We start from the raw sequence: 19510 nt of genomic DNA, 5'->3' as shown, positions 1-19510 counted from the left end.
TCTTCAGGTGTTGTCAGCTCCCTCAATCCCCTCCCCCCCGTCAGTTCTGGGGTTCAGTCCGGCAGCTCTCCTCTCCAGGAGTTTTCAGCCTCCACAACCCCCCCCCCCCGCCAGTTCTGGGGTTCAGTCCGGACACTCTCCTCTCCAGGTGTTTTCAGCTCCCACAATTCCCCCGCCAGTTCTAAAGTTCAGTCCACCCGCTCTCCTCTCCAGGTGTTGTCAGCTCCCACAATCCCCCCTCCCCCCGTCAGTTCTCAAGTTCAGTCCGGCCGCTCTCCTCTCCAGGTGTTGTCAGCTCCCACAATCAACCCGTCAGTTCTGCGGTTCAGTCCGGCCGCTCTCCTTTCCAAGTGTTGGCAGCTCCCAAAATCCCCCCACCCCCGTCAGTTCAGGGGTTCAGTACGCCCGCTCTCCTCTTCATGTGTTGTCAGCTCCCACAATCCTCCCCCCCGTCAGTTCTGGGGTTCAGTTCGGCCACTCTCCTCTCCAGGTGTTGTCAGCTCCCACAATCCCTACCCCGTCAGTTCAGGGGTTCAGTCTGGCCGCTCTCCTCTCCATGTGTCAGCTCCCACAATCCCCCCCCTGCCAGTTTTGGGGTTCAGTCCTGCCGCTCTCCTCTCCAGGTGTTGTCAGCTCCAACAATCCCCCCTGTCAGTTCTGGGGTTCAGTCCGGCCGCTCTCCTCTCCTGGTGTCAGCTTCCACAATCCCCCCACTCAGTTCTGGGGTTCAGTCCGACCGCTCTCCTTTCCGAGTGTTTTAAGCTCCACAATCCCCCCGTCAGTTCTGGGGTTCAGTCCGGCCGCTCTCCTCTCCAGGTGGTCAGCTCCCACAATCCCCCCCCCCGTCAGTTCTGGGGTTCAGTCCTGCTGCTCTCCTCTCCAGGTGTTGTCAGCTCCCACAATCCCCCCTGTCAGTTCTGGGGTTCAGTCCGGGCGCTCTCCTTTCCAGCTGTTTTCAGCTCCCACAATCCCCCCGTTAGTTCTGGGGTTCAGTCCAGCCGCTCTCCTTTCCAGGTTTTCTTCAGCTCCCACAATCCCCCCGTCAGTTCTGGGGTTCAGTCCGGCCGCACTCCTCTCCATGTGTCAGCTCCCACAATCCCCCCCGGTCAGTTCTGGGGTTCAGTTCTGCCGCTCTCCTCTTCAGGTGTTGTCAGCTCCCACAATACCCCGTCAGTTCTGGGGTTCAGTCCTGCCGCTCTCCTTTTCAGGTGTTTTCAGCTCCCACAATCCCCCCACCAGTTCTGGAGTTCAGTCCGGCCGCTCTCCTCCCCATGTATCAGCTCCCACAATCCCCTTCCCTCCGTCAGTTCTGGGGTTCAGTCCGGCCGCTCTCCTTTCCAGGTGTTTTCAGCTCCCACAATCCCCCCGTCAGTTCTGGGGTTCAGTCTGGCCGCTCTCCTCTCCATGTGTCAGCTCCCACAATCCCCCCCATCAGTTCTGGGGTTCAGTCCTGCCGCTCTCCTCTCCAGGTGTTGTCAGCTTCCACAATCCCCCCGCTAGTTCTGGGGTACAGTCCGGCCGCTCTCCTCCCCATGTGTCAGCTCCCACAATCCCCCCCCCCCATCAGTTCAGGGGTTCAGTCCGGCCGCTCTCCTCTCCAGGTGTTGTCAGCTCCCACAAATCCCCCCGTCAGTTCAGGGGTTCAGTCCACCCGCTCTCCTCTCCAGGTGTTGTCAGCTCCCACAATCTCCCCTGTCAGTTCTGTTGTTCAGTCCAGCCGCTCTCCTTTCCAGGTGTTGTCAGCTCCCACAATCCCCCCGTCAGTTCTGGGGTTCAGTCCGGCCGGTCTCCTTTCCAGGTGTTTTCAGCTCCCACAATCCCCCGTCAGTTCTTGGGTTCAGTCCAGCCGCTCTCCTTTCCAGGTTTTTTTCAGCTCCCACTATCCCCCCCGTCAGTTCTGGGGTTCAGTCCGGCCGCTCTCCTCTCCATGTGTCAGCTCCCACAATCCCCCCACGTCAGTTCAGGGGTTCAGTCCGGCCGCTCTCCTCTCCATGTGTCAGCTCCCACAATCCCCCCGTCAGTTCTGGGGTTCAGTCCTGCCGCTCTCCTCTTCAGGTGTTGTCAGCTCCCACAATCCCCCGTCAGTTCTGGGGTTCAGTCCTGCCGCTCTCCTCTTCAGGTGTTTTCAGCTCCCACAATCCCCCCGCCAGTTCTGGGGTTCAGTCCGGCCGCTCTCCTCTCCATGTGTCAGCTCCCACAATCCCCCCGTCAGTTCTGGGGTTCAGTCCGGCCGCTCTCCTCCCCATGTATCAGCTCCCACAATCCCCCTCCCCCGTCAGTTCTGGGGTTCAGTCCGGCCGATCTCCTCTCCAGGTGTTGTCAGCTACCACAATCCCCCCCCCCCGTCAGTTCAGTAGTTTAGAGGTAGGAAAAACGGGACCACCGGCGCTGCTTGGATCTTTGGTCGATATAAATACACAACCAGCGTGATGGGTTAAGTGTATAGAGTATTTATTGTTGATAGGCTACGCGTTTCGACGTCGAACTGACGTCTTCCTCAGGCCAATACAGACTGTGCGGTTCCTGCCTTATTTAAGCATCTGGGCCAGGAAAAAGACCGCCAGTTGTTAAAGGTCAAAGGTCACATGGGATACAGAAAAAAACAACACAGAAGAAAGAAGCAGCATTAAAAGCAATTTACAAGTATCATAATATAATACGAATAAACGGGATTAGTAACATGTTTGGAAACTGTTTTAAAAAACTCTCAGTTATGCTGGCAGATCGGTACCGTATTTTCAAAGTCAAATTTCTATAACAGCCAAAACCTTTATTTATGTATAGGACTGTGGGTGAATAAACAATAATATATTAAATATTTACTTATGTCTGAGTTTTTATGTGTTTTAACTAATGTTTAACGGAAGGACCAAATGAGGCCCAAGAAATGCTGAGTCATAGCGTCCTTGGTTACTAGGAGTGGGAGAAGACTACGGGGGTACGGGGGACTACGGGGTTTTATAAAACAAAGTGTGTCCCGTCACTGTCTGTATAAACATAAGTGCAATTTTTCCGAGATTAAGGTCACCCCAATCGAACAGATATCAGTGGACCTACCAAATAGATTTGTTAAGCTAAAGCAAAGGGAGAATTATTGGATTTTTAAACTGGAAACCCTACATCCAAATGGTCTGAATGACCTTACTGAGTCATCTTTAGAATAAAAATAAAAATTATAATAAAAATAAATAAAAAACCAATCAGCAAACATTACCGCAATTTTAAGAAGTTTTTTTAACTATCTACCTTTGACATCTATGATTAGAGGAACTTTAGTCCATAATATTAATGAGATTGATCCCCGTACCTCATTGTATATACAAATTCTCTTAAAAGGTTATTTTGTTCTGTTTTATTTTATTTTATTTCATAAAAGAAATTGTCGGTTTATCTGCAAACTTCTTTTAAAGAAAATATATGATATCGACATACAAAATCAATTTAATCGTTACCAATTCAGACATATTTGCCACCGTTTTAACCTTGTAGATGGTTCTTAAATAATAACCATTTACCTAATCGGATATTAATGGAAGAGATCCATAGGAATCACTAATAACCAATATCCCACTAACATGACGTCCTGTCACTCACCAGCTCCGTTGCAGGTGCCTCTTTCAAGGTTCTCCAGCGCGGAGTCCCGCGACCCTATGCAGCTTACTGTGCGATCCAGCGTAATCCCTTTCTTTCCCCCTTGACATCCTTGTGTTCATGACAACCGGTAACCAAGGACGCTCTCAACCACTATTGTATACCCGTGCGGTCCAAATATGCGGTCCATTGAAACCTTTTTGTTCCCCTTCAGCTCCCCGTAGTCTTCTCCCACTCCTAGTAACCAAGGACGCTATGACTCAGCATTTCTTGGGCCTCATTTGGTCCTTCCGTTAAACATTAGTTAAAACACATAAAAACTCAGACATAAGTAAATATTTAATATATTATTGTTTATTCACCCACAGTCCTATACATAAATAAAGGTTTTGGCTGTTATAGAAATTTGACTTTGAAAATACGGTACCGATCTGCCAGCATAACTGAGAGTTTTTTAAAACAGTTTCCAAACATGTTACTAATCCCGTTTATTCGTATTATATTATGATACTTGTAAATTGCTTTTAATGCTGCTTCTTTTTTCTGTGTTGTTTTTTCTGTATCCCATGTGACCTTTGACCTTTAACAACTGGCGGTCTTTTTCCTGGCCCAGATGCTTAAATAAGGCAGGAACCGCACAGTCTGTATTGGCCTGAGGAAGACGTCAGTTCGACGTCGAAACGCGTAGCCTATCAACAATAAATACTCTATACACTTAACCCATCACGCTGGTTGTGTATTTATATCGACCAAAGATCCAAGCAGCGCCGGTGGTCCCGTTTTTCCTACCTCTAAACTACTGCAAACCGACAGCAAACCTCGTTTGGCTGTGTTGCGGACCTGGCTGCAGCTTCCTAAGTTTTGTCGACACCCCTTTGGTGTCCATCACCCGAGGTGAGCGGAATTGTCTCATTGACCTAATTTTATTACCATTTATCAGAATCTGATTTGCGGCGCCGTGTTTTCTTTTTTCTACCTTACCCCGTCAGTTCAGGGGTTCAGTCCGGCCGCTCTCCTCTCCAGGTGTTGTCAGCTCCCACAATCCCCCCCCCCCGTCAGTTCAGGGGTTCAGTCCGGCCGCTCTCCTTTTCAGGTGTTTTCAGCTCCCACAATCCCCCATCAGTTCTGGGGTTCAGTCCTGCCGCTCTCCTTTTCAGGTGTTTTCAGCTCCCACAATCCCCCCGCCAGTTCTGGGGTTCAGTCCGGCCGCTCTCCTCCCCATGTATCAGCTCCCACAATCCTCCCTCCCCCCGTCAGTTCTGGGGTTCAGTCCGGCCGCTCTCCTCTCCAGGTGTTGTCAGCTCCCACCATCCCCCCCGTCAGTTCAGGGGTTCAGTCCGGCCGCTCTCCTTTTCAGGTGATTTCAGCTCCCACAATCCCCCATCAGTTCTAGGGTTTAGTCCCGCCGCTCTCCTTTTCAGGTGTTTTCAGCTCCCACAATCCCCCCGCCAGTTCTGGGGTTCAGTCCAGCCGCTCTCCTCCCCATGTATCAGCTCAAACAATCCCCCCTCCCCAGGTGTTGTCAGCTCCCACAATCCCCCCTCCCCCGTCAGTTCAGGGGTTCAGTCCGGCCGCTCTCCTTTCCAGGTGTTTTCAGCTCCCACAATCCCCCCCTTGTCAGTTCAGGGGTTCAGTCCGACCGCTCTCCTCTCCAGGTGTTGTCAGCTCCCACAAACCCCCCCCCCCCGGTCAGTTCTGGGGTTCAGTCCTGCCGATCTCCTCTCCAGGTGTTGTCAGCTCCCACAATCCCCCCTGTCAGTTCTGGGGTTCAGTCCAGCCGCTCTCCTTTCCAGGTGTTTTCAGCTCCAACAATCCCCCCGCAAGTTCTGGGTCTCAGTCCGGCCGCTCTCCTCCCCATGTGTCAGCTCCCACAATCCCCCCCCCCCGTCAGTTCAAGGGTTCAGTCCGGCCCTCTCCTCTCCAGGTGTTGTCAGCTCCCACAATCACCCATCCTGTCAGTTCAGGGGTTCAGTCCAGCCGCTTTCCTCTCCAGGTGTTGTCAGCTCCCACAATCCCCCCTCCCCCCGTCAGTTCTGGGGTTCCGTCCGGCCGCTCTCCTCTCCAGGTGTTGTCAGCTCCCACAAATCCCCCCGTCAGTTCAGGGGTTCAGTCCGCCCGCTCTCCTCTCCAGGTGTTGTCAGCTCACACAATCCCCCCTCCCCCTGTCAGTTCTGGGGTTCAGTCCGGCCGCTGTCCTCTCCAGGTGTTGTCAGCTCCCACAATCCCCCCTCCCCCCGTCAGTTCAGGGGTTCAGTCCGGCCGCTCTCCTTTCCAGGTGTTTTCAGCTCCCACAATCCCCCCGTCAGTTCTGGGGTTCAGTCTGGCCGCTCTCCTCTCCATGTGTCAGCTCCCACAATCCCCCCCATCAGTTCTGGGGTTCAGTCCTGCCGCTCTCCTCTCCAGGTGTTGTCAGCTTCCACAATCCCCCCGCCAGTTCTGGGGTACAGTCCGGCCGCTCTCCTCCCCATGTGTCAGCTCCCACAATCCCCCCCCCCATCAGTTCAGGGGTTCAGTCCGGCCGCTCTCCTCTCCAGGTGTTGTCAGCTCCCACAAATCCCCCCGTCAGTTCAGGGGTTCAGTCCACCCGCTCTCCTCTCCAGGTGTTGTCAGCTCCCACAATCTCCCCTGTCATTTCTGTTGTTCAGTCCAGCCGCTCTCCTTTCCAGGTGTTTTCAGCTCCCACAATCCCCCCGTCAGTTCTGGGGTTCAGTCCGGCCGGTCTCCTTTCCAGGTGTTTTCAGCTCCCACAATCCCCCGTCAGTTCTTGGGTTCAGTCCAGCCGCTCTCCTTTCCAGGTTTTTTTCAGCTCCCACAATCCCCCCGTCAGTTCTGGGGTTCAGTCCGGCCGCTCTCCTCTCCATGTGTCAGCTCCCACAATCCCCCCACGTCAGTTCAGGGGTTCAGTCCGGCCGCTCTCCTCTCCATGTGTCAGCTCCCACAATCCCCCCGTCAGTTCTGGGGTTCAGTCCTGCCGCTCTCCTCTTCAGGTGTTGTCAGCTCCCACAATCCCCCGTCAGTTCTGGGGTTCAGTCCTGCCGCTCTCCTCTTCAGGTGTTTTCAGCTCCCACAATCCCCCCGCCAGTTCTGGGGTTCAGTCCGGCCGCTCTCCTCTCCATGTGTCAGCTCCCACAATCCCCCCGTCAGTTCTGGGGTTCAGTCCGGCCGCTCTCCTCCCCATGTATCAGCTCCCACAATCCCCCTCCCCTGTCAGTTCTGGGGTTCAGTCCGGCCGATCTCCTCTCCAGGTGTTGTCAGCTACCACAATCCCCCCCCGTCAGTTCAGGGGTTCAGTCCGGCCGCTCTCCTCTCCAGGTGTTGTCAGCTCCCACAATCCCCCCCCCCCGTCAGTTCAGGGGTTCAGTCCGGCCGCTCTCCTTTTCAGGTGTTTTCAGCTCCCACAATCCCCCATCAGTTCTGGGGTTCAGTCCTGCCGCTCTCCTTTCCAGGTGTTTTCAGCTCCCACAATCCCCCCGCCAGTTCTGGGGTTCAGTCCGGCCGCTCTCCTCCCCATGTATCAGCTCCCACAATCCCCCCTCCCCCCGTCAGTTCTGGGGTTCAGTCCGGCCGCTCTCCTCTCCAGGTGTTGTCAGCTCCCACCATCCCCCCCGTCAGTTCAGGGGTTTAGTCCGGCCGCTCTCCTTTTCAGGTGATTTCAGCTCCCACAATCCCCCATCAGTTGAAGGGTTTAGTCCTGCCGCTCTCCTTTTCAGGTGTTTTCAGCTCCCACAATCCCCCCGCCAGTTCTGGGGTTCAGTACGGCCGCTCTCCTCCCCATGTATCAGCTCAAACAATCCCCCCTCCCCAGGTGTTGTCAGCTCCCACAAACCCCCCTCCCCCGTCAGTTCAGGGGTTCAGTCCGGCCGCTCTCCTCTCCATGTGTCAGCTCCCACAATCCCCCCATCAGTTCTGGGGTTCAGTCCTGCCGCTCTCCTCTCCAGGTGTTGTCAGCTTCCACAATCCCCCCGCCAGTTCTGGGGTACAGTCCGGCCGCTCTCCTCCCCATGTGTCAGCTCCCACAATCCCCCCCCCCTCCCGTCAGTTCAGGGGTTCAGTCCGGCCGCTCTCCTCTCCAGGTGTTGTCAGCTCCCACAATCCCCCCTCCCCCCGTCAGTTCTGGGGTTCCGTCCGGCCGCTCTCCTCTCCAGGTGTTGTCAGCTCCCACAAATACCCCCTCCCCCCGTCAGTTCTGGGGTTCAGTTCGGCCGCTCTCCTCTCAAGGTGTTGTCAGCTCCCACAAATCCCCCCGTCTGTTCAGGGGTTCAGTCCGCCCGCTCTCTTCTCCAGGTGTTGTCAGCTCCCACAATCCCCCCTCCCCCTGTCAGTTTAGGGGTTCAGTCCGCCCACTCTCCTCTCCAGGTTTTTTCAGATCTTACAATCCCCCCGTCAGTTCTGGGGTTCAGTCCGGCCGCTCTCCTTTCCAGGTGTTTTCAGCTCCCACAATCCCCCCGTCAGTTCTGGGATTCAGTCCGACCGCTCTCCTTTCCAGGTGTTTTCAGCTCCCACAATCCCCCGTCAGTTCTGGGGTTCAGTCCAGCCGCTCTCCTTTCCAGGTTTTTTCAGCTCCCACAATCCCCCCGTCAGTTCTGGGGTTCAGTCCGGCCGCTCTTCTCTCCATGTGTCAGCTCCCACAATCCCCCCCCCCCGTCAGTTCAGGGGTTCAGTCCGGCTGCTCTCCTCTCCATGTGTCAGCTCCCACAATCCCCCCGGTCAGTTCTGGGGTTCAGTCCTGCCGCTCTCCTCTCCAGGTGTTGTCAGCTCACACAATCCCCCCTCCCCCTGTCAGTTCTGGGGTTCAGTCCGGCCGCTGTCCTCTCCAGGTGTTGTCAGCTCCCACAATCCCCCGTCGGTTCAGTCCGGCCGCTCTCCTTTCCAGGTGTTTTCAGCTCCCACAATCCCCCCGTCAGTTCTGGGGTTCAGTCCGGCCGCTCTCCTCTCCATGTGTCAGCTCCCACAATCCCCCCCATAAGCTCTGGGGTTCAGTCCTGCCGCTCTCCTCTCCAGGTGTTGTCAGCTTCCACAATCCCCCCTGTCAGTTCTGGGGTTTAGTCCGGCCGCTCTCCTTTCCATGTTTTCAGCTCCCACAATCACCCCATCAGTTCTGGGGTTCAGTTCGGCCGCTCGCCTCTCCAGGTGTCAGCTCCCACAATCCCCCCCACCGTCAGTTAAGGGGTTCAGTCCGGCCGCTCTCCTCTCTAGGTGTTGTCAGCTCCCACAGTCCCCCCCTGTCAGTTCAGGGGTTCAGTCCGGCTGCTCTCCTCTCCAGGTGTTGTCAGCTCCCACAATCCCCCCTCCCCCCGTCAGTTCTGTGGTTCCGTCCGGCCGCTCTCCTCTCTAGGTTTTTTCAGCTCCCACAATCCCCCCGTCAGTTCTGGGATTCAGTCCGGCCGCTCGCCTTTCCAGGTGTTTTCAGCTCCCACAATCCCCCGTCAGTTCTGGGGTTCAGTCTGGCCGCTCTCCTTTGCAGGTGTTTTCAGCTCCCACAATCCCCCGTCAGTTCTTGGGTTCAGTCCAGCTGTTCTCCTTTCCAGGTTTTTTTCAGCTCCCACAAACCCCCCGTCAGTTCTGGGGTTCAGTCCGGCCGCTCTCCTCTCCATGTGTCAGCTCCCACAATCCCCCCACGTCAGTTCAGGGGTTCAGTCCGGCCGCTCTCCTCTCCATGTGAGCTCCCACAATCCCCCCGTCAGTTCTGGGGTTCAGTCCTGCCGCTCTCCTCTTCAGGTGTTTTCAGCTCCCACAATCCCCCCGCCAGTTCTGGGGTTCAGTCCGGCCGCTCTCCTCTCCATGTGTCAGCTCCCACAATCCCCCCGTCAGTTCTGGGGTTCAGTCCGGCCGCTCTTCTCTCCATGTGTCAGCTCCCACAATCCCCCTCCCCGTCAGTTCTGGGGTTCAGTCCGGCCGCTCTCCTCTCCAGGTGTTGTCAGCTCCCACAATCCACCCATCAGTTCAGGGGTTCAGTCCGGCCGCTCTCTTTTTCAGGTGCTTTCAGCTCCCACAATCCCCCGTCAGTTCTGGGGTTCAGTCCTGCCGCTCTCCTTTTCAGGTGTTTTCAGCTCCCACAATCCGCCCGCCAGTTCTGGGGTTCAGTCCGGCCGCTCTCCTCCCCATGTATCAGCTCCCACAATCCCCCCTCCCCCCGTCAGTTCTGGGGTTTAGTCCGGCCGCTCTCCTCTCCAGGTGTTGTCAGCTCCCACAATCCCCTGTCAGTTCTGGGGTTCTGTCCGGCCGCTCTCCTCTCCAGGTGTTGTCAGCTCCCACAATCCCCCGTTAGTTCTGGGGTTCAGTGCGGCCGCTCTCCTCTCCAGGTGTTGTCAGCTCCCACAATCCCCCGTCAGTTCAGGGGTTCAGTCCGGCCGCTCTCCTTTCCAGGTGTTTTCAGCTCCCACAATCCCCCCGTCAGTTCTGGGGTTCAGTCCGGCCGCTCTCCTCTCCATGTGTCAGCTCCCACAATCCCCCCCCCCGTCAGTTCAGGGGTTCAGTCCGGCCGCTCTCCTTTCCAGGTGTTGTCAGCTCCCACAATCCCCCCGTCAGTTCTGGGGTTCAGTCCGGCCGCTCTCCTCTCCAGGTGTTGTCAGCTCCCACAATCCCCCGTTAGTTCTGGGGTTCAGTGCGGCCGCTCTCCTCGCCAGGTGTTGTCAGCTCCCACAATCCCCCGTCAGTTCAGGGGTTCAGTCCCGCCGCTCTCCTTTCCAGGTATTTTCAGCTCCCACAATCCTCCCGTCAGTTCTGGGGTTCAGTCCGGCCGCTCTCCTCTCCATGTGTCAGCTCCCACAATCCCCCCCCCCCGTCAGTTCAGGGGTTCAGTCCGGCCGCTCTCCTCTCCAGGTGTTGTCAGCTCCCACAGTCCCCCCCTGTCAGTTCAGGGGTTCAGTCCGGCTGCTCTCCTCTCCAGGTGTTGTCAGCTCCCACAATCCCCCCTCCCCCCGTCAGTTCTGGGGTTCCGTCCGGCCGCTCTCCTCTCTAGGTTTTTTCAGCTCCCACAATCCCCCCGTCAGTTCTGGGATTCAGTCCGGCCGCTCTCCTTTCCAGGTGTTTTCAGCTCCCACAATCCCCCCGTCAGTTCTGGGGTTCAGTCCGGCCGCTCTTCTCTCCATGTGTCAGCTCCCACAATCCCCCCCGTCAGTTCAGGGGTTCAGTCCGGCTTCTCTCCTCTCCATGTGTCAGCTCCCACAATCCCCCCTGGTTAGTTCTGGGGTTCAGTCCTGCCGCTCTCTTCAGGTGTTGTCAGCTCCCACAATCCCCCGTCAGTTCTGGGGTTCAGTCTTGCCGCTCTCCTTTTCAGGTGTTTTCAGCTCCCACAATCCCCCCTCCCCCTGTCAGTTCTGGGGTTCAGTCCGGCCACTGTCCTCTCCAGGTGTTGTTAGCTCCCACAATCCCTCGTCGGTTCAGGCCGGCCGCTCTCCTTTCCAGGTGTTTTCAGCTCCCACAATCCCCCCGTCAGTTCTGGGGTTCAGTCCGGCCGCTCTCCTCTCCATGTGTCAGCTCCCACAATCCCCCCCATAAGCTCTGGGGTTCAGTCCTGCCGCTCTCCTCTCCAGGTGTTGTCAGCTTCCACAATCCCCCCTGTCAGTTCTGGGGTTCAGTCCGGCCGCTCTCCTTTCCATGTTTTCAGCTCCCACAATCACCCCATCAGTTCTGGGGTTCAGTCCGGCCGCTCTCCTCTCCAGGTGGTCAGCTCCCACAATCCCCCCGCCAGTTCTGGGTCTCAGTCCGGCCGCTCTCCTCCCCATGTGTCAGCTCCCACAATCCCCCCCCCCGTCAGTTCAAGGGTTCAGTCCGGCCCTCTCCTCTCCAGGTGTTGTCAGCTCCCACAATCAACCATCCTGTCAGTTCAGGGGTTCAGTCCAGCCGCTTTCCTCTCCAGGTGTTGTCAGCTCCCACAATCCCCCCTCCCCCCGTCAGTTCTGGGGTTCCGTCCGGCCGCTCTCCTCTCCAGGTGTTGTCAGCTCCCACAAATCCCCCCGTCAGTTCAGGGGTTCAGTCCGCCCGCTCTCCTCTCCAGGTGTTGTCAGCTCACACAATCCCCCCTCCCCCTGTCAGTTCTGGGGTTCAGTCTGGCCGCTGTCCTCTCCAGGTGTTGTCAGCTCCCACAATCCCCCCTCCCCCCGTCAGTTCAGGGGTTCAGTCCGGCCGCTCTCCTTTCCAGGTGTTTTCAGCTCCCACAATCCCCCCGTCTGTTCTGGGGTTCAGTCTGGCCGCTCTCCTCTCCATGTGTCAGCTCCCACAATCCCCCCCATCAGTTCTGGGGTTCAGTCCTGCCGCTCTCCTCTCCAGGTGTTGTCAGCTCCCACAATCCCCCCGTCAGTTCTGGGGTACAGTCCGGCCGCTCTCCTCCCCATGTGTCAGCTCCCACAATCCCCCCCCCGTCAGTTCAGGGGTTCAGTCCGGCCACTCTCCTCTCCAGGTGTTGTCAGCTCCCACAAATCCCCCCGTCAGTTCAGGGGTTCAGTCCACCCGCTCTCCTCTCCAGGTGTTGTCAGCTCCCACAATCCCCCCTGTCAGTTCTGTTGTTCAGTCCAGCCGCTCTCCTTTCCAGGTTTTTTCAGCTCCCACAATCCCCCCGTCAGTTCTGGGGTTCAGTCCGGCCGCTCTTCTCTCCATGTGTCAGCTCCCACAATCCCCCCCCCCCCGTCAGTTCAGGGGTTCAGTCCGGCTGCTCTCCTCTCCATGTGTCAGCTCCCACAATCCCCCCCGGTCAGTTCTGGGGTTCAGTCCTGCCGCTCTCCTCTCCAGGTGTTGTCAGCTCACACAATCCCCCCTCCCCCTGTCAGTTCTGGGGTTCAGTCCGGCCGCTGTCCTCTCCAGGTGTTGTCAGCTCCCACAATCCCCCGTCGGTTCAGTCCGGCCGCTCTCCTTTCCAGGTGTTTTCAGCTCCCACAATCCCCCCGTCAGTTCTGGGGTTCAGTCCGGCCGCTCTCCTCTCCATGTGTCAGCTCCCACAATCCCCCCCATAAGCTCTGGGGTTCAGTCCTGCCGCTCTCCTCTCCAGGTGTTGTCAGCTTCCACAATCCCCCCTGTCAGTTCTGGGGTTTAGTCCGGCCGCTCTCCTTTCCATGTTTTCAGCTCCCACAATCACCCCATCAGTTCTGGGGTTCAGTTCGGCCGCTCGCCTCTCCAGGTGTCAGCTCCCACAATCCCCCCCACCGTCAGTTAAGGGGTTCAGTCCGGCCGCTCTCCTCTCTAGGTGTTGTCAGCTCCCACAGTCCCCCCCTGTCAGTTCAGGGGTTCAGTCCGGCTGCTCTCCTCTCCAGGTGTTGTCAGCTCCCACAATCCCCCCTCCCCCCGTCAGTTCTGTGGTTCCGTCCGGCCGCTCTCCTCTCTAGGTTTTTTCAGCTCCCACAATCCCCCCGTCAGTTCTGGGATTCAGTCCGGCCGCTCGCCTTTCCAGGTGTTTTCAGCTCCCACAATCCCCCGTCAGTTCTGGGGTTCAGTCTGGCCGCTCTCCTTTGCAGGTGTTTTCAGCTCCCACAATCCCCCGTCAGTTCTTGGGTTCAGTCCAGCTGTTCTCCTTTCCAGGTTTTTTTCAGCTCCCACAAACCCCCCGTCAGTTCTGGGGTTCAGTCCGGCCGCTCTCCTCTCCATGTGTCAGCTCCCACAATCCCCCCACGTCAGTTCAGGGGTTCAGTCCGGCCGCTCTCCTCTCCATGTGAGCTCCCACAATCCCCCCGTCAGTTCTGGGGTTCAGTCCTGCCGCTCTCCTCTTCAGGTGTTTTCAGCTCCCACAATCCCCCCGCCAGTTCTGGGGTTCAGTCCGGCCGCTCTCCTCTCCATGTGTCAGCTCCCACAATCCCCCCGTCAGTTCTGGGGTTCAGTCCGGCCGCTCTTCTCTCCATGTGTCAGCTCCCACAATCCCCCTCCCCGTCAGTTCTGGGGTTCAGTCCGGCCGCTCTCCTGTCCAGGTGTTGTCAGCTCCCACAATCCACCCGTCAGTTCAGGGGTTCAGTCCGGCCGCTCTCTTTTTCAGGTGCTTTCAGCTCCCACAATCCCCCGTCAGTTCTGGGGTTCAGTCCTGCCGCTCTCCTTTTCAGGTGTTTTCAGCTCCCACAATCCGCCCGCCAGTTCTGGGGTTCAGTCCGGCCGCTCTCCTCCCCATGTATCAGCTCCCACAATCCCCCCTCCCCCCGTCAGTTCTGGGGTTTAGTCCGGCCGCTCTCCTCTCCAGGTGTTGTCAGCTCCCACAATCCCCTGTCAGTTCTGGGGTTCTGTCCGGCCGCTCTCCTCTCCAGGTGTTGTCAGCTCCCACAATCCCCCGTTAGTTCTGGGGTTCAGTGCGGCCGCTCTCCTCTCCAGGTGTTGTCAGCTCCCACAATCCCCCGTCAGTTCAGGGGTTCAGTCCGGCCGCTCTCCTTTCCAGGTGTTTTCAGCTCCCACAATCCCCCCGTCAGTTCTGGGGTTCAGTCCGGCCGCTCTCCTCTCCATGTGTCAGCTCCCACAATCCCCCCCCCCGTCAGTTCAGGGGTTCAGTCCGGCCGCTCTCCTTTCCAGGTGTTGTCAGCTCCCACAATCCCCCCGTCAGTTCTGGGGTTCAGTCCGGCCGCTCTCCTCTCCAGGTGTTGTCAGCTCCCACAATCCCCCGTTAGTTCTGGGGTTCAGTGCGGCCGCTCTCCTCGCCAGGTGTTGTCAGCTCCCACAATCCCCCGTCAGTTCAGGGGTTCAGTCCCGCCGCTCTCCTTTCCAGGTATTTTCAGCTCCCACAATCCTCCCGTCAGTTCTGGGGTTCAGTCCGGCCGCTCTCCTCTCCATGTGTCAGCTCCCACAATCCCCCCCCCCGTCAGTTCAGGGGTTCAGTCCGGCCGCTCTCCTCTCCAGGTGTTGTCAGCTCCCACAGTCCCCCCCTGTCAGTTCAGGGGTTCAGTCCGGCTGCTCTCCTCTCCAGGTGTTGTCAGCTCCCACAATCCCCCCTCCCCCCGTCAGTTCTGGGGTTCCGTCCGGCCGCTCTCCTCTCTAGGTTTTTTCAGCTCCCACAATCCCCCCGTCAGTTCTGGGATTCAGTCCGGCCGCTCTCCTTTCCAGGTGTTTTCAGCTCCCACAATCCCCCCGTCAGTTCTGGGGTTCAGTCCGGCCGCTCTTCTCTCCATGTGTCAGCTCCCACAATCCCCCCCGTCAGTTCAGGGGTTCAGTCCGGCTTCTCTCCTCTCCATGTGTCAGCTCCCACAATCCCCCCTGGTTAGTTCTGGGGTTCAGTCCTGCCGCTCTCTTCAGGTGTTGTCAGCTCCCACAATCCCCCGTCAGTTCTGGGGTTCAGTCTTGCCGCTCTCCTTTTCAGGTGTTTTCAGCTCCCACAATCCCCCCTCCCCCTGTCAGTTCTGGGGTTCAGTCCGGCCACTGTCCTCTCCAGGTGTTGTTAGCTCCCACAATCCCTCGTCGGTTCAGGCCGGCCGCTCTCCTTTCCAGGTGTTTTCAGCTCCCACAATCCCCCCGTCAGTTCTGGGGTTCAGTCCGGCCGCTCTCCTCTCCATGTGTCAGCTCCCACAATCCCCCCCATAAGCTCTGGGGTTCAGTCCTGCCGCTCTCCTCTCCAGGTGTTGTCAGCTTCCACAATCCCCCCTGTCAGTTCTGGGGTTCAGTCCGGCCGCTCTCCTTTCCATGTTTTCAGCTCCCACAATCACCCCATCAGTTCTGGGGTTCAGTCCGGCCGCTCTCCTCTCCAGGTGGTCAGCTCCCACAATCCCCCCGCCAGTTCTGGGTCTCAGTCCGGCCGCTCTCCTCCCCATGTGTCAGCTCCCACAATCCCCCCCCCCGTCAGTTCAAGGGTTCAGTCCGGCCCTCTCCTCTCCAGGTGTTGTCAGCTCCCACAATCAACCATCCTGTCAGTTCAGGGGTTCAGTCCAGCCGCTTTCCTCTCCAGGTGTTGTCAGCTCCCACAATCCCCCCTCCCCCCGTCAGTTCTGGGGTTCCGTCCGGCCGCTCTCCTCTCCAGGTGTTGTCAGCTCCCACAAATCCCCCCGTCAGTTCAGGGGTTCAGTCCGCCCGCTCTCCTCTCCAGGTGTTGTCAGCTCACACAATCCCCCCTCCCCCTGTCAGTTCTGGGGTTCAGTCTGGCCGCTGTCCTCTCCAGGTGTTGTCAGCTCCCACAATCCCCCCTCCCCCCGTCAGTTCAGGGGTTCAGTCCGGCCGCTCTCCTTTCCAGGTGTTTTCAGCTCCCACAATCCCCCCGTCTGTTCTGGGGTTCAGTCTGGCCGCTCTCCTCTCCATGTGTCAGCTCCCACAATCCCCCCCATCAGTTCTGGGGTTCAGTCCTGCCGCTCTCCTCTCCAGGTGTTGTCAGCTCCCACAATCCCCCCGTCAGTTCTGGGGTACAGTCCGGCCGCTCTCCTCCCCATGTGTCAGCTCCCACAATCCCCCCCCCGTCAGTTCAGGGGTTCAGTCCGGCCACTCTCCTCTCCAGGTGTTGTCAGCTCCCACAAATCCCCCCGTCAGTTCAGGGGTTCAGTCCACCCGCTCTCCTCTCCAGGTGTTGTCAGCTCCCACAATCCCCCCTGTCAGTTCTGTTGTTCAGTCCAGCCGCTCTCCTTTCCAGGTGTTTTCAGCTCCCACAATCCCCCGTCAGTTCTGGGGTTCAGTCCGGCCGGTCTCCTTTCCAGGTGTTTTCAGCTCCCACAATCCCCCGTCAGTTCTTGGGTTCAGTCCAGCCGCTCTCCTTTCCAGGTTTTTTTCAGCTCCCACAATCCCCCCGTCAGTTCTGGGGTTCAGTCCGGCCGCTCTCCTCTCCATGTGTCAGCTCCCACAATCCCCCCACGTCAGTTCAGGGGTTCAGTCCGGCCACTCTCCTCTCCATGTGTCAGCTCCCACAATCCCCCCGTCAGTTCTGGGGTTCAGTCCTGCCGCTCTCCTCTTCAGGTGTTGTCAGCTCCCACAATCCCCCCGTCAGTTCTGGGGTTCAGTCCTGCCGCTCTCCTCTTCAGGTGTTGTCAGCTCCCACAATCCCCCGTCAGTTCTGGGGTTCAGTCCTGCCGCTCTCCTCTTCAGGTGTTTTCAGCTCCCACAATCCCCCCGCCAGTTCTGGGGTTCAGTCCGGCCGCTCTCCTCTCCATGTGTCAGCTCCCACAATCCCCCCGTCAGTTCTGGGGTTCAGTCCGGCCGCTCTCCTCCCCATGTATCAGCTCCCACAATCCCCCTCCCCCGTCAGTTCTGGGGTTCAGTCCGGCCGCTCTCCTCTCCAGGTGTTGTCAGCTACCACAATCCCCCCCGTCAGTTCAGGGGTTCAGTCCGGCCGCTCTCCTCTCCAGGTGTTGTCAGCTCCCACAATCCCCCCCCCCCCCCGTCAGTTCAGGGGTTCAGTCCGGCCGCTCTCCTTTTCAGGTGTTTTCAGCTCCCACAATCCCCCATCAGTTCTAGGGTTTAGTCCTGCCGCTCTCCTGTTCAGGTGTTTTCAGCTCCCACAATCCCCCCGCCAGTTCTGGGGTTCAGTCCGGCCGCTCTCCTCCCCATGTATCAGCTCAAACAATCGCCCCTCCCCAGGTGTTGTCAGCTCCCACAATCCCCCCTCCCCCGTCAGTTCAGGGGTTCAGTCCGGCCGCTCTCCTTTCCAGGTGTTTTCAGCTCCCACAATCCCCCCGTCAGTTCTGGGGTTCAGTCTGGCCGCTCTCCTCTCCATGTGTCAGCTCCCACAATCCCCCCATCAGTTCTGGGGTTCAGTCCTGCCGCTCTCCTCTCCAGGTGTTGTCAGCTTCCACAATCCCCCCGCCAGTTCTGGGGTACAGTCCGGCCGCTCTCCTCCCCATGTGTCAGCTCCCACAATCCCCCCCCCCCCGTCAGTTCAGGGGTTCAGTCCGGCCGCTCTCCTCTCCTTAGGTGTTGTCAGCTCCCACAATCCCCCCTCCCCCCGTCAGTTCTGGGGTTCCTTCCGGCCGCTCTCCTCTCCAGGTGTTGCCAGCTCCCACAAATCCCCCCTCCCCCCGTCAGTTCTGGGGTTCAGTTCGGCAGCTCTCCTCTCAAGGTGTTGTCAGCTCCCACAAATCCCCCCGTCTGTTCAGGGGTTCAGTCCGCCGGCTCTCTTCTCCAGGTGTTGTCAGCTCCCACAATCCCCCCTCCCCCTGTCAGTTTAGGGGTTCAGTCCGCCCACTCTCCTCTCCAGGTTTTTTCAGATCTTACAATCCCCCCGTCAGTTCTGGGATTCAGTCCGGCCGCTCTCCTTTCCAGGTGTTTTCAGCTCCCACAATCCCCCCGTCAGTTCTGGGATTCAGTCCGGCCACTGTCCTCTCCAGGTGTTGTCAGCTCCCACAATCCCCCGTCGGTTCAGTCCGGCCGCTCTCCTTTCCAGGTGTTTTCAGCTCCCACAATCCCCCCGTCAGTTCTGGGGTTCAGTCCGGCCGCTCTCCTCTCCATGTGTCAGCTCCCACAATCCCCCCCATAAGCTCTGGGGTTCAGTCCTGCCGCTCTCCTCTCCAGGTGTTGTCAGCTTCCACAATCCCCCCTGTCAGTTCTGGGGTTCAGTCCGGCCGCTCTCCTTTCCATGTTTTCAGCTCCCACAATCACCCCATCAGTTCTGGGGTTCAGTCCGGCCGCTCTCCTCTCCAGGTGGTCAGCTCCCACAATCCCCCCGCCAGTTCTGGGTCTCAGTCCGGCCGCTCTCCTCCCCATGTGTCAGCTCCCACAATCCCCCCCCCCCCCCCGTCAGTTCAAGGGTTCAGTCCGGCCCTCTCCTCTCTAGGTGTTGTCAGCTCCCACAATCCCCCCTCCCCCCGTCAGTTCTGGGGTTCCGTCCGGCCGCTCTCCTCTCCAGGTGTTGTCAGCTCCCACAAATCCCCCCGTCAGTTCAGGGGTTCAGTCCGCCCGCTCTCCTCTCTAGGTGTTGTCAGCTCACACAATCCCCCCTCCCCCTGTCAGTTCTGGGGTTCAGTCTGGCCGCTGTCCTCTCCAGGTGTTGTCAGCTCCCACAATCCCCCCTCCCCCCGTCAGTTCAGGGGTTCAGTCCGGCCGCTCTCCTTTCCAGGTGTTTTCAGCTCCCACAATCCCCCCGTCAGTTCTGGGGTTCAGTCTGGCCGCTCTCCTCTCCATGTGTCAGCTCCCACAATCCCCCCCATCAGTTCTGGGGTTCAGTCCTGCCGCTCTCCTCTCCAGGTGTTGTCAGCTTCCACAATCCCCCCGCCAGTTCTGGGGTACAGTCCGGCCGTTCTCCTCCCCATGTGTCAGCTCCCACAATCCCCCCCCCGTCAGTTCAGGGGTTCAGTCCGGCCACTCTCCTCTCCAGGTGTTGTCAGCTCCCACAAATCCCCCCGTCAGTTCAGGGGTTCAGTCCACCCGCTCTCCTCTCCAGGTGTTGTCAGCTCCCACAATCCCCCCTGTCAGTTCTGTTGTTCAGTCCAGCCGCTCTCCTTTCCAGGTGTTTTCAGCTCCCACAATCCCCCGTCAGTTCTGGGGTTCAGTCCGGCCGGTCTCCTTTCCAGGTGTTTTCAGCTCCCACAATCCCCCGTCAGTTCTTGGGTTCAGTCCAGCCGCTCTCCTTTCCAGGTTTTTTTCAGCTCCCACAATCCCCCCGTCAGTTCTGGGGTTCAGTCCGGCCGCTCTCCTCTCCATGTGTCAGCTCCCACAATCCCCCCACGTCAGTTCAGGGGTTCAGTCCGGCCACTCTCCTCTCCATGTGTCAGCTCCCACAATCCCCCCGTCAGTTCTGGGGTTCAGTCCTGCCGCTCTCCTCTTCAGGTGTTGTCAGCTCCCACAATCCCCCGTCAGTTCTGGGGTTCAGTCCTGCCGCTCTCCTCTTCAGGTGTTTTCAGCTCCCACAATCCCCCCGCCAGTTCTGGGGTTCAGTCCGGCCACTCTCCTCTCCAGGTGTTTTCAGCTCCCACAATCCCCCCGTCAGTTCTGGGATTCAGTCCGGCCACTGTCCTCTCCAGGTGTTGTCAGCTCCCACAATCCCCCGTCGGTTCAGTCCGGCCGCTCTCCTTTCCAGGTGTTTTCAGCTCCCACAATCCCCCCG

General features: G+C 58.3%; 1 protein-coding gene across 1 annotated transcript in view; it reads left to right on the top strand.

The window, feature by feature from the left end:
- The window catches only part of LOC142726230 (von Willebrand factor C domain-containing protein 2-like), a 64272-nt gene that overhangs the window by 29564 nt on the left and 15198 nt on the right, over nucleotides 1–19510 (top strand). The gene's annotated exons all lie outside the window — the stretch shown is intronic.

Source organism: Rhinoderma darwinii, unplaced genomic scaffold (assembly GCF_050947455.1).
Source record: "Rhinoderma darwinii isolate aRhiDar2 unplaced genomic scaffold, aRhiDar2.hap1 Scaffold_611, whole genome shotgun sequence".
NCBI classification, from domain to species: Eukaryota; Metazoa; Chordata; class Amphibia; order Anura; family Rhinodermatidae; genus Rhinoderma; species Rhinoderma darwinii.
The sequence above is the reverse complement of the archived record's forward strand: the minus strand, read 5'-3'. Positions and strand labels throughout refer to the sequence as shown.